The 9,560-nt window shown below is 42.3% G+C and overlaps 1 long non-coding RNA gene across 1 annotated transcript; it reads left to right on the top strand.

Moving 5' to 3' along the window:
• Positions 1 to 261: 261 nt before the first annotated feature.
• Positions 262 to 7,964, top strand: LOC110742590. Its single transcript, XR_002520437.2, has 3 exons — positions 262 to 859; positions 2,330 to 2,597; positions 7,752 to 7,964. It is a non-coding gene; the product is annotated as an uncharacterized LOC110742590 (long non-coding RNA).
• Positions 7,965 to 9,560: the final 1,596 nt, after the last annotated feature.

Raw genomic sequence — 9,560 nt, 5'->3', positions numbered from 1 at the left:
CTGCTGCTCCTCTGCTTGTGAGCAACAGAAAAGAAAACTGTAGCTGGTGACTCTCTTCACCCATAGCTGCATAACAAGCCACTCCGAACTGAGTGGCTTACACCAACGGCAAGGATTGTTTGCTCACAAGTCTGGGATTTGGCAGGGCTCAGCAGGGTCAGCTTATGCCTGCTCCACATGGCATCAACTGGGACAGCTGGATTGAGGCAGGAAGATCTACTTCCAAAGTGGCTCACTCATATTGCTGGTTAGGCAGTGCTGGCTGTTCATTCTTCTCCACTTGGGTGCCCCTGTGGGCAGCTTGGCCATCTCCTCAACATGGGGGCTGGGTTCTAAGAGCAGGCACCATGAGAAAGAAAGTATAAGTGCCAGTTTCTTAAGGCCTGGGCCTGGAAAATGGCACGAGGTACTTCCACTGTATTCTAATAGTTATGTAATTACGAATTAACAGAATCTGGGGGTGGGGGGTATTGACCCTGCCTCTTGAGAGGAGGGATATTAAAGAATGTGGCCAGTCGTATTCTCAATCTACTACACTAGCTCAAGCAAAAGGGAAGTTTATTAGAAGTCCTTATGTTATCTCATCAATTCCAGAGGGCCAGGAACCAACAGAAGACCCAGCTGCTTCATCACTGGGAGTTATGTCCCTCCTCTCCAGAACTCTGCCATCAAAGAGACTCGGCTCTGCTGTCTTCCAGTCTCTGTGTTTCTCATTGCAAAATCCCAGACTCCTCAAAAAGACCAGCAGATTGGCTCACTCTGATCCTCTTACGGACTGAATCTTTGTGCTCTCCCAAAACTCATATGTTGAAATCCTCATCCTCAATGTGATGGTATTTGGAAGTGGGGCCTTTGAGAGGTAATTAGGATTAGATTAGATCATGGGGTAGGACCCTTATCCTGGGATTAGTGCTCTTATAAAAAGGGAAGGAAACACAGGATCTCTCTCTCTCCTCCCTTCCATGTGAGGAGTGACCAAAAATTGGAAGTATTTTGAAGGCCAAGTCTCATGGGAAAGTGTAAGCAATTGCTGGGCAACCGCAGAAGACAGCTGTCTGCAAACTAGGAAGTGGGCCCTTATTGGACACCACCTCTTGGACTTCCAAACCTCCAGAACTGTGAGAAATAGTGTTTGTTGTTTAAGCCACCCAGCCTGTAGTAATCTGTTACAGCAGCTAGAACCTAAGACAGATCAGTTGTCCATCCTGGATTCATCACCTGTGGCCAGAGGGTCCATGTCTGCACTTCAGGCACCTTCCCAGAAAAGGACAGTGTTTACTGCCCTGTTTTATAGATAAGTAACTGGGAATCTTGTGAGTGTAAGTTATTTGGCCAAAGTCACATAACTGATAAATTGTAAAACCTATATTTATGTTCATGATCTTTCTGCTTCCTATAAAGGGCCATAGAGTAAATAAAGCATTGGAGCTAAGCAGCCCTTGCATTTAACAAGTTCCCTTGGTGAAAATGGTTAGGGGGCAGCTGAACCGTGTTAAATAATACATCCCTTGTCAATGTAAACTCAATCCCTTTGTATTAAAGTCAAAAGAGCAGAGTGTTCTCTCTATATATAATTGTCCTTCCCTCAGAGTTTCTGATTCAGTAGGTCTAGGGTGGGGCACAGAGACCAGCTTTCTAACCAGTTCCCGGGTGATGATGATGATGGTCCAGGGACCATATTTTGAGAACCACTCATCTAAAAGAACAGACATCTGCATTATAGGATTTCTTCTTATTGGAGCTTCTGGAGTATACTAGTCAAGGATGGCTGCTAACAAATATTCATTTCCCCACCACACTTTCTTGGGGGGAGCACGCTTCCTTGCTCCACCGATGTTGGCTGGGCCCTGTATCTTATTTTGGCCCCATAGTTGATGTCTACCCCTGTTGCCTCCCAACTTTGTATTTGGCCATGTTATTGGCTTTGACCAATTGGATGTTAGCAGATGTGACATAAAATATACTTATGTGGTTGGGTTTGCCTTCCTGTGCTTCTGCCATGAGAAGAGCTTCTGAGGGTAGCTCAGTGGTCCCAGAAAAGCGAAAAACTCAATGATGCAGACCTGAACCCAGCGTTAGTTAGTGCCAAGTCCTACAGAGCCCAAATTAGATCAGGTCACCTGCAGACATGGGAGAGAAAGATAAATGACTACTATGGTAGGCTACTGAGGTCTAGAGTGGTTTGTTACATAGCATTGTTGTGATAAATGCTAATTGATGCAGTGACTGATGCTGGACCTTTCCTGTTCTTCAAACTATTCCTTGACTCCCTTCATTTCATAAATGCCTACACCAAGACCTGCATGAAATCTTGAATTTTTTTTTTCAGATTTCAGTATTTCAATCTATATCAATTCATCTAAAGAAAGTCATCCCCTGCCCCCCAGGAATGAATGAAACCAAGAGATTATTTTAAAATTTCATTTAAAAATAAGAAGGGATGAACTATGCCGTATTCTTTGCTGGCTGTGTAAAGTGATCAAAGTAAACTGGCTTAAAACTGACATATGATCCTGAACTCGGAAAAAAGCTAAAGAAAATGAAAGCCAGCGTTGAAACGACAGCACATCCGGAAGGAGCAAGAATTTACTGCCGAGGTAATACATTGGAATGTTCTGGAAGGAAAATCTATCTGAAATGGCAAAAAGTGACCAAAGTTGTAAGTATTTCAAAGGCCAAGTCTCATGGGAAAGTGTAAGCAATTTCCTGGTTTCTTTGCTAGGCCCCATTTCACTGGGTGGAGATCACTGTATAACATAAAATTCTATGGAAATAAATCTACCTTTTAGTCATGGAAACTGTTGCTTACATTTCCCCTTCAAGACACTCAGTGGGAGAGACCTCCTAAAGGCTGAGTCCTGGCCAGTGACTTTCGTTAGGATCTAAATGGATTACACTCTGACTTGCGCATCTTATTCTAAAGCACGTGAAGCTAGAAACTGTAGCTTTCTGTGAGGGGGAGAAACATCCTAAGGATCACACTGTGTTCCAACAAGCACTTTAAAGCTTCTAAAGAATCCACTATGGCAAAACAGAGCAGGCCAATTATATTCTAGAGAGGAGGAGTAAGAACACAGATCCAATGTCAGAGGACACATATGGATCACCTACTGTTTGCCAGAAACGGTGCTCAATGTTGTACGTACGAAGTCTTTCACTAATAACTACAATTGATATTTACAGCCTGCTTCTGTGGATTGGGCTGTGCAACGTTCCAGTGGTTGACCCATTTCTCTCCCTTGCTCAACAAAGTTTTAGAAAGATATTCCTTAATCATAGAATGTGCTAAATTAGACCATAGCAGACAATATAGAAATTGTGTGTGTGTTTGTGTGCATGCGTGTGTGTGTGGGTGCGTGGGTGTGTAGTCTTGACAGACAGTCTTTGCTCCAGGGAAGAGATAGTCTTTGACAAATCTTTATTTACCAGGATTTCAATCTATTCCAGAGTGTATGTCATATTAATATTTATCAAGAAAAGTATTATTGCTATTATTGAGATATACTAACTAGCTTGTATTGACTATTGAGTGTACACCATGCACTGGGGACATCTCATTTAATCCTCATATAAACCCAATCATTATATCAAATTCCCAATTTCTCTACTGATTGCCCTGTTTATATAGATCAGGAAACTGAGATGATCAACTTTTCAGGGGATCCAACAGCTAGTAAACCATGGGGCTGGAACTAGGGCCCAGATCCCCCGAACCCCAAGGTCCCTACTCTAAACAGCCTCCCTAAATGGCCTCCATTTTATCTTAAAGGAATTTTTTAAATACATAAACTTTCAAGGACAAGCAAAAGAGACAACTGGACAGTCTGCTAGAAGTGGGAAAGCAGAGGATGCATGGCACCTGATGTAACAGACCCTAGAAAGCTGACTCTCTGGCCAGCGTGGAACAGACACAGCCGGAGTTGCCCCTAGGAGGCCTCAGAGACTCAGGAACAACTGGCATCACTGATGCTTGGCAGTGAGGGGAAAGTGAGGCTAAATGGCTCAAAGTCTGCCTAAGAGTCAGTTAGGCCCCAGCTTTCCTTTCCACTCCATACAGCCAGGTGCCTGTCCCCCGTCACTGTAGCAGAAAACTATCATTCTGTTATCTGGAGAGGTCAATGCTGGGAGTTTCTGAACTGGGGGCATCAGGCACAGTTTAGGGCAGGAGTACTATACTGAAAATAAGAGGTTTAAATAAACATTTATGCATGTGAAAGATGAGACCCAGCCTACTCCTCAACCTTCCTCCCAAACTGGCTCTGAGAATGGGGCAGTCAGGCCTATATACTCCAGGTGGGAGGCTGCAGCAGCCTTCTCTGGGGAACATGGGCAGCCTAGGAGGGCAGAGTGAAAGACCTGACATCAGTGATGCCTGCAGGGAAACTGCCCAGCCAGATGGCTCCATGGTGAACCCCATCATCTCCAGTATCTCCAGTAACAACTAGGGAGCGCTGATTTCCACAAAACAAACAAACAAACAAACCCTTATTTTACTCTTTATATTATGTGCTTATATAACTTGATGAACCTAACTAACTGAACGCTCCAATCAGCTTCTTAAATATAAACAACCAAACAGGGATCAACAGACATCTTAGAAAAGACTGTAAATAAAACAAATAGGTAGAAAGAAAGAGACTGCTGACAGAAGAAACTAACAAAAACGTATCACAAAAAGAAAAAACCAGAATTGCATCTTCAAAACAACATAGGATGCTAATAAAAAAGGGAAAAAAACATTCAGGAGCAAAGAAAGCCCTTAGACATAAAAAGCATGAAAATAGAAATGAAAAATAAATGGAAGGTTTGAAAGAAGAAGTCAAGAAAATTGAGAAAAGTTCCTAGAAAGTAGAGGAAAAAGTGAAAGAAATAGAAAATGGAGAAACTATTAAATGAATGAATGAATGACAAATACAAGATGCACAAATAATAGGAATGCCAGGGAGAATCAAAAATCATAAAAGAGGAAAATTCTACAAAATAATCCAAGATGATTGTCTAGAAGTGAAGTACACAGGTTTCCAGATTGAAAGCCCCATTATATTGAAGGAAATAGACCCCACATTGAGGCATGTCACTGTGAAATTTCGAAATGTTAGAGACAATCCTACAACCTTCCAGAAAGAAAAGACATACAAAGAACTAGAATCAAAAATGGCTTATGGCTAATCAAGAGCAATGTAATCAATATTCTAGAGGAAAATTATTTTTGACTTAAAGTTCTACACCCAACCAAAGTATCAATCTCAAGTACCAAGGTGAAATAAAGACATTTCAGACATGTGTCATTTCAAAAAATTTCAAGAGTCCCATGCACTCTTTCTAAGAAAGCTTGTGGAGGATGAATTTCAATAAAACAAGGGTAAAAACCAAGAAGAAAGAAGGGATAGGCTCTGGGAAACAAGGGATCTCAGGAGAGAGGCAAAATTGATGGTGATAAAGGAAGATTCAAGAATGACAGGTGTGCATGAGGTGAAGAGACCAGGGAAGACTGAAGCAGTCAGAAGTCATGAGGAGGGGGTTTCATCGAGAAGATGAACTGAAAGAAAGTCCAATGAATCTGAACATCCTGAGAGGAGAATTGGACAACTGGAGAAACTTTTTGGGGTTGAACGAATGGTAAGTACATAGGAAACTAAGCAAACAAACAAAAGTAATGTTTCATTAAAGAAAACATACTGTTCAGGAAAAAGAAGCTATAGTAGAGCACTCTGTGGCTCAGCTGTGAAGACTATTTTCACAGCCACAGTGACAGTCAAACATCGATGGAACCCAAGTTATAGTTGCATTACATTGGAAGGATGGGGTGTGTGTGTGTGATGAGGGCAGGGAGCAAAAGACAGCTTGATCTCCGTCTTCCTAGTGTAAGGCAAACCCCAATTTCACACAAACCAAGAAGTAGGAAAAGAGCATAATCTTTAGAGAATTGGAGGTAAATACCAAAAGCATCAGCTGAGAGTTGAACATGTTTTTTCTTTCCTAAGGAGTGGAACAAGAGATAAAAATGAAGGAGTGCGGATCTTCACGACAAAATCTATTTTGCTCTTTCTATTATGAGCTTATATAACTTGATGGAAAGTTAATAATTAAAAGAAACAAACTACATTAACTTAAATGTTTTTCACTGCAATAAGTACTTTAAAAAATAACCTAATTAAATCAGCTCTCTCTTAGGATGTATAAAGTCTTGTATCTTTTCAAGGACAGTCATGCATTACGTAACAATGTTTTGGTCAACAAATGGTGGTCCCGTACAAACAGTGGTCCGATAAGATTACAATACCATATTTTTTTCTGTACCTTTTCTATGTTTAGCTATGTTTATATTCACAAATACTTAGCATTGTGTTACAGTTGCCTATAGTATTCAGTACAGTAACATGCTGTGCAGGTTTGTAGCCTAGGAGCAGTAGGTTATATTGCATACAGCCTAGGTGCATAGTAGGCTATGCCATCTAGGTTTGTTAAATACATTCTATGATGTTCACATGATGACAAAATTGCCTCAAGATGCATTTCTCGGATGTATCCCCATCATTAAGTAAGGCACGACTGTAAATAAATCCCCTACTGAGGAAGAGATGATGCTATTCACTCAGCACCATGGGAGGCCCTATAGGATGATGGGGACCACAGAGAGCCTGGATTCAAATGCTACCCTCACCACTTTCTAGGCTTGTGGACTCTAAGTTATTAAAACTCTCTGGGCCTCAGTTTCCCCATCTGTAAAACGGTAATACTAACACCTGCCTGATTTCAAAGGATTATAATGTTGAGGGTCAGGCACTAGATAAATATTATAAAGCATGAACAAAGAAAACATAGAATCATATTGGTTTTCTATTGCTGCTATACCCAATGACCACAAAGTTAGTGACTCGAAAAAACACAACTGTGTTAACTTAGGGTTCTGGAAGTCAGAGGTCTAAAATCAAGGTCTCAGTAGAGCTGTGTTTCTTCTGGAAGCTCTAAGGGAGAAACCATTTCCTTGCCTTTTCCAGCTTCAAGAGGCTGAATCATTCTGATTCCTGCCTCCATCATCACGTCTCCCCCCGACTCTCACTCCTGCCTTCTTCTTTTTTTTTTTTTTTTTTTTTGAGACAGAGTCTAGCTCTGTTGCCCAGGCTGGAGTGCAGTGGTGTGATCTTGGCTCACTGCAACTTCCGCCTCCTGGATTCAAGTGATTCTTGTGCCTCAGCCTCCTGAGTAGCCAGGATTACAGGCACCTGCCACCATGCCCGGCTAATTTTTGTATTTTTAGTAGAGGCAGGGTTTTACTATGTTGGCCAGGCTGGTCTTGAACTCCTGACCTCAAGTGATCTGCCTGCCTCAGCCTCCCGGAGTGCTGGGATTACAGGCTTGAGCCACTGCGCCCAGCCCCTGTCTCCCTCTTTTAAGGACCCTTCTGGTTACTTTGGGCCCAACCAGATATCCAGAATTATCTTCTCACCTCGAGATCCTTAACTTAATCACATCTTCAAAGCCCCCCTTTTTTCCATAAAATGTCACATATTTCCAGGTTTGGGGGACTAGGACATGTACATCTTTGGAGAGCCCATTATTCTGCCTGTCACAAGGATGAAGTTGATTTTCAGAAGTAACAAAAAGTTAGATGATTTTACTATTCTCTCCCTTTTAAAAATGTTTCTTCAAAATTCGAACAACAAAATTTGTTAATTTTAAGAAGTTACTGTTATTTTTTTGGATCTGATAATGGTTGGTTCAGATTTTTTTGATTTCTTATTTTTCAGAAACATGTATTAAAACATTCACAGATAAAATGCTGTGATGTCTTGGATTTGCTTCAAAATAATCTTATATTGAAGGAATGAGCAGGAATAGAAGTAATCAAGTTGGCCACAAGTTGACAATAGAAGAAGCTGAACAATAAGTATGTGGGGGTTCACTGTGCTTTGTCCTTATATGTTTAAAATTTTCCATAATAAAAATATTTTTTAAACTCACCTTTATATTTGCCTTTTATTTCTCTGCTAATTTCCTCCACCTCAAGGCTTAATATTACTCTAGTCACACACTTACTTTTACTCCATATTTTATTTCTTCATTTCCTCACCTGAGGATGATAATAATAACAACATACTGTGCGATATTTCATTTAACCTTCACGGCAATCCCTTGTGCATTGCTATTGTTGTCTATATTTATCTCCATTTTGCAGATGAGGGAAGTGAGACTTAACAATATTAAGTACCGTGCCTGAGGTCAGGAAGTCATAGAGCTGGAATCCAAATGCTTGGTTCATAAGGTTGCAATGAAGGACTTCATGAGGTGACTTATATGAACCACCTAGCATGGGCCTCATACAAACAGAGAATTTTCATGTGTGTCACTTCTTACGACTATAGGAGAGATGAAGAGAAGATAGGACATGTATTGCCTCTCACAGTAAGAGCTTGACTTCTCCTGTGAAGGGGAAACAGATCTCACCCAAGGCTGTGGAGGGAGAGCCACAGAGGGTGAAGCATCCTTATCGCCACACCTGCCGTCCCTTGGTGCTCCACGTGCTGCCTCCCCCCGACCCCCCAATACTGTCCCTGCTCCAGCACCCCAACTCTCCCTGCTGCCATTGATTTCCTTTTAGACAGGTGTGCGGGGTGGGAGGTTCAAAGAGAACAAGAGAGAGAGGAAGAAAAAATTTGCCAGGAACATGAAACTTGCCCCGCTTTCCAAGCTCAGCAATTCTGCCTCAGTAATTCAGCAACATGGATCACCTGCCTACCTCCCTGGAGACTAGGTCCTCCTGTCTCCAGCCACGGACACCCCTCCCACCCAGCTTGGCTCTCCTTTTCAATCTCCTCCTGCTTCTGTCTAAAGGGGGAAGCCTCTCCTCAGCTGATTGTTGGGACTAATCTCACTGGGCCACGGAGACCTTTCCCACCTGTCAGTCAAGCAGTGGTCTTCACCTCCCAGGCTCCAAGGTAGCAACAAACACTGCAACACTGCAAGGTCGGTCATCACAGCCTCCAGGGGTCGCGAGCAGGAGAGTGATTCTCACAGCTCTATCTCTCCTTTTCCTCCCTGTTCATTCATCACCCTGTAAGTGGGACTCCCTTCCCCGGAGTTCATTTGTGACAGTGGGTGGCCAGAAGAAAAAACAAAAGGGGAGTCATACACAGGAAACAATGTGTAGAACGAAATGCTTGCGGGCAGTTAGAAATGTCCTTCACCTAGCTATGCACATGCTTGGCAAGAAAAGAACTGTTTCTGGAGTCCCCAGTCCAAGGGTCAGATTTGTATCAGTCTCCCAGTAATCAAGCACACCTGGATTTTATCCTGATCTTAAAAGTGGAAATGACAAACAACAAGCAAAGCTCCCAAAAGACAGGCAACTTGGTGGATGCTCACGGCTGGTGAGCAACAGCACAGACACAGATCAATCTGATGATTCAACCCAAGCTCCTTCTACCAGGCTTGGGTGTTATTCAGAAACTGTTTTTCAATTATTCACAGGCTGCCTCAGGAAGTTAAATACGATGTGCAGAGGGTTCCTCAGAGAGTCATGAAAGCCAGCAGAGTTGAACGCTTCTTGAGATGCTCAA

Source organism: Papio anubis, chromosome 2 (genome assembly GCF_008728515.1).
Source record: "Papio anubis isolate 15944 chromosome 2, Panubis1.0, whole genome shotgun sequence".
Lineage (NCBI taxonomy): Eukaryota > Metazoa > Chordata > Mammalia > Primates > Cercopithecidae > Papio > Papio anubis.
The sequence above is the reverse complement of the archived record's forward strand: the minus strand, read 5'-3'. Positions and strand labels throughout refer to the sequence as shown.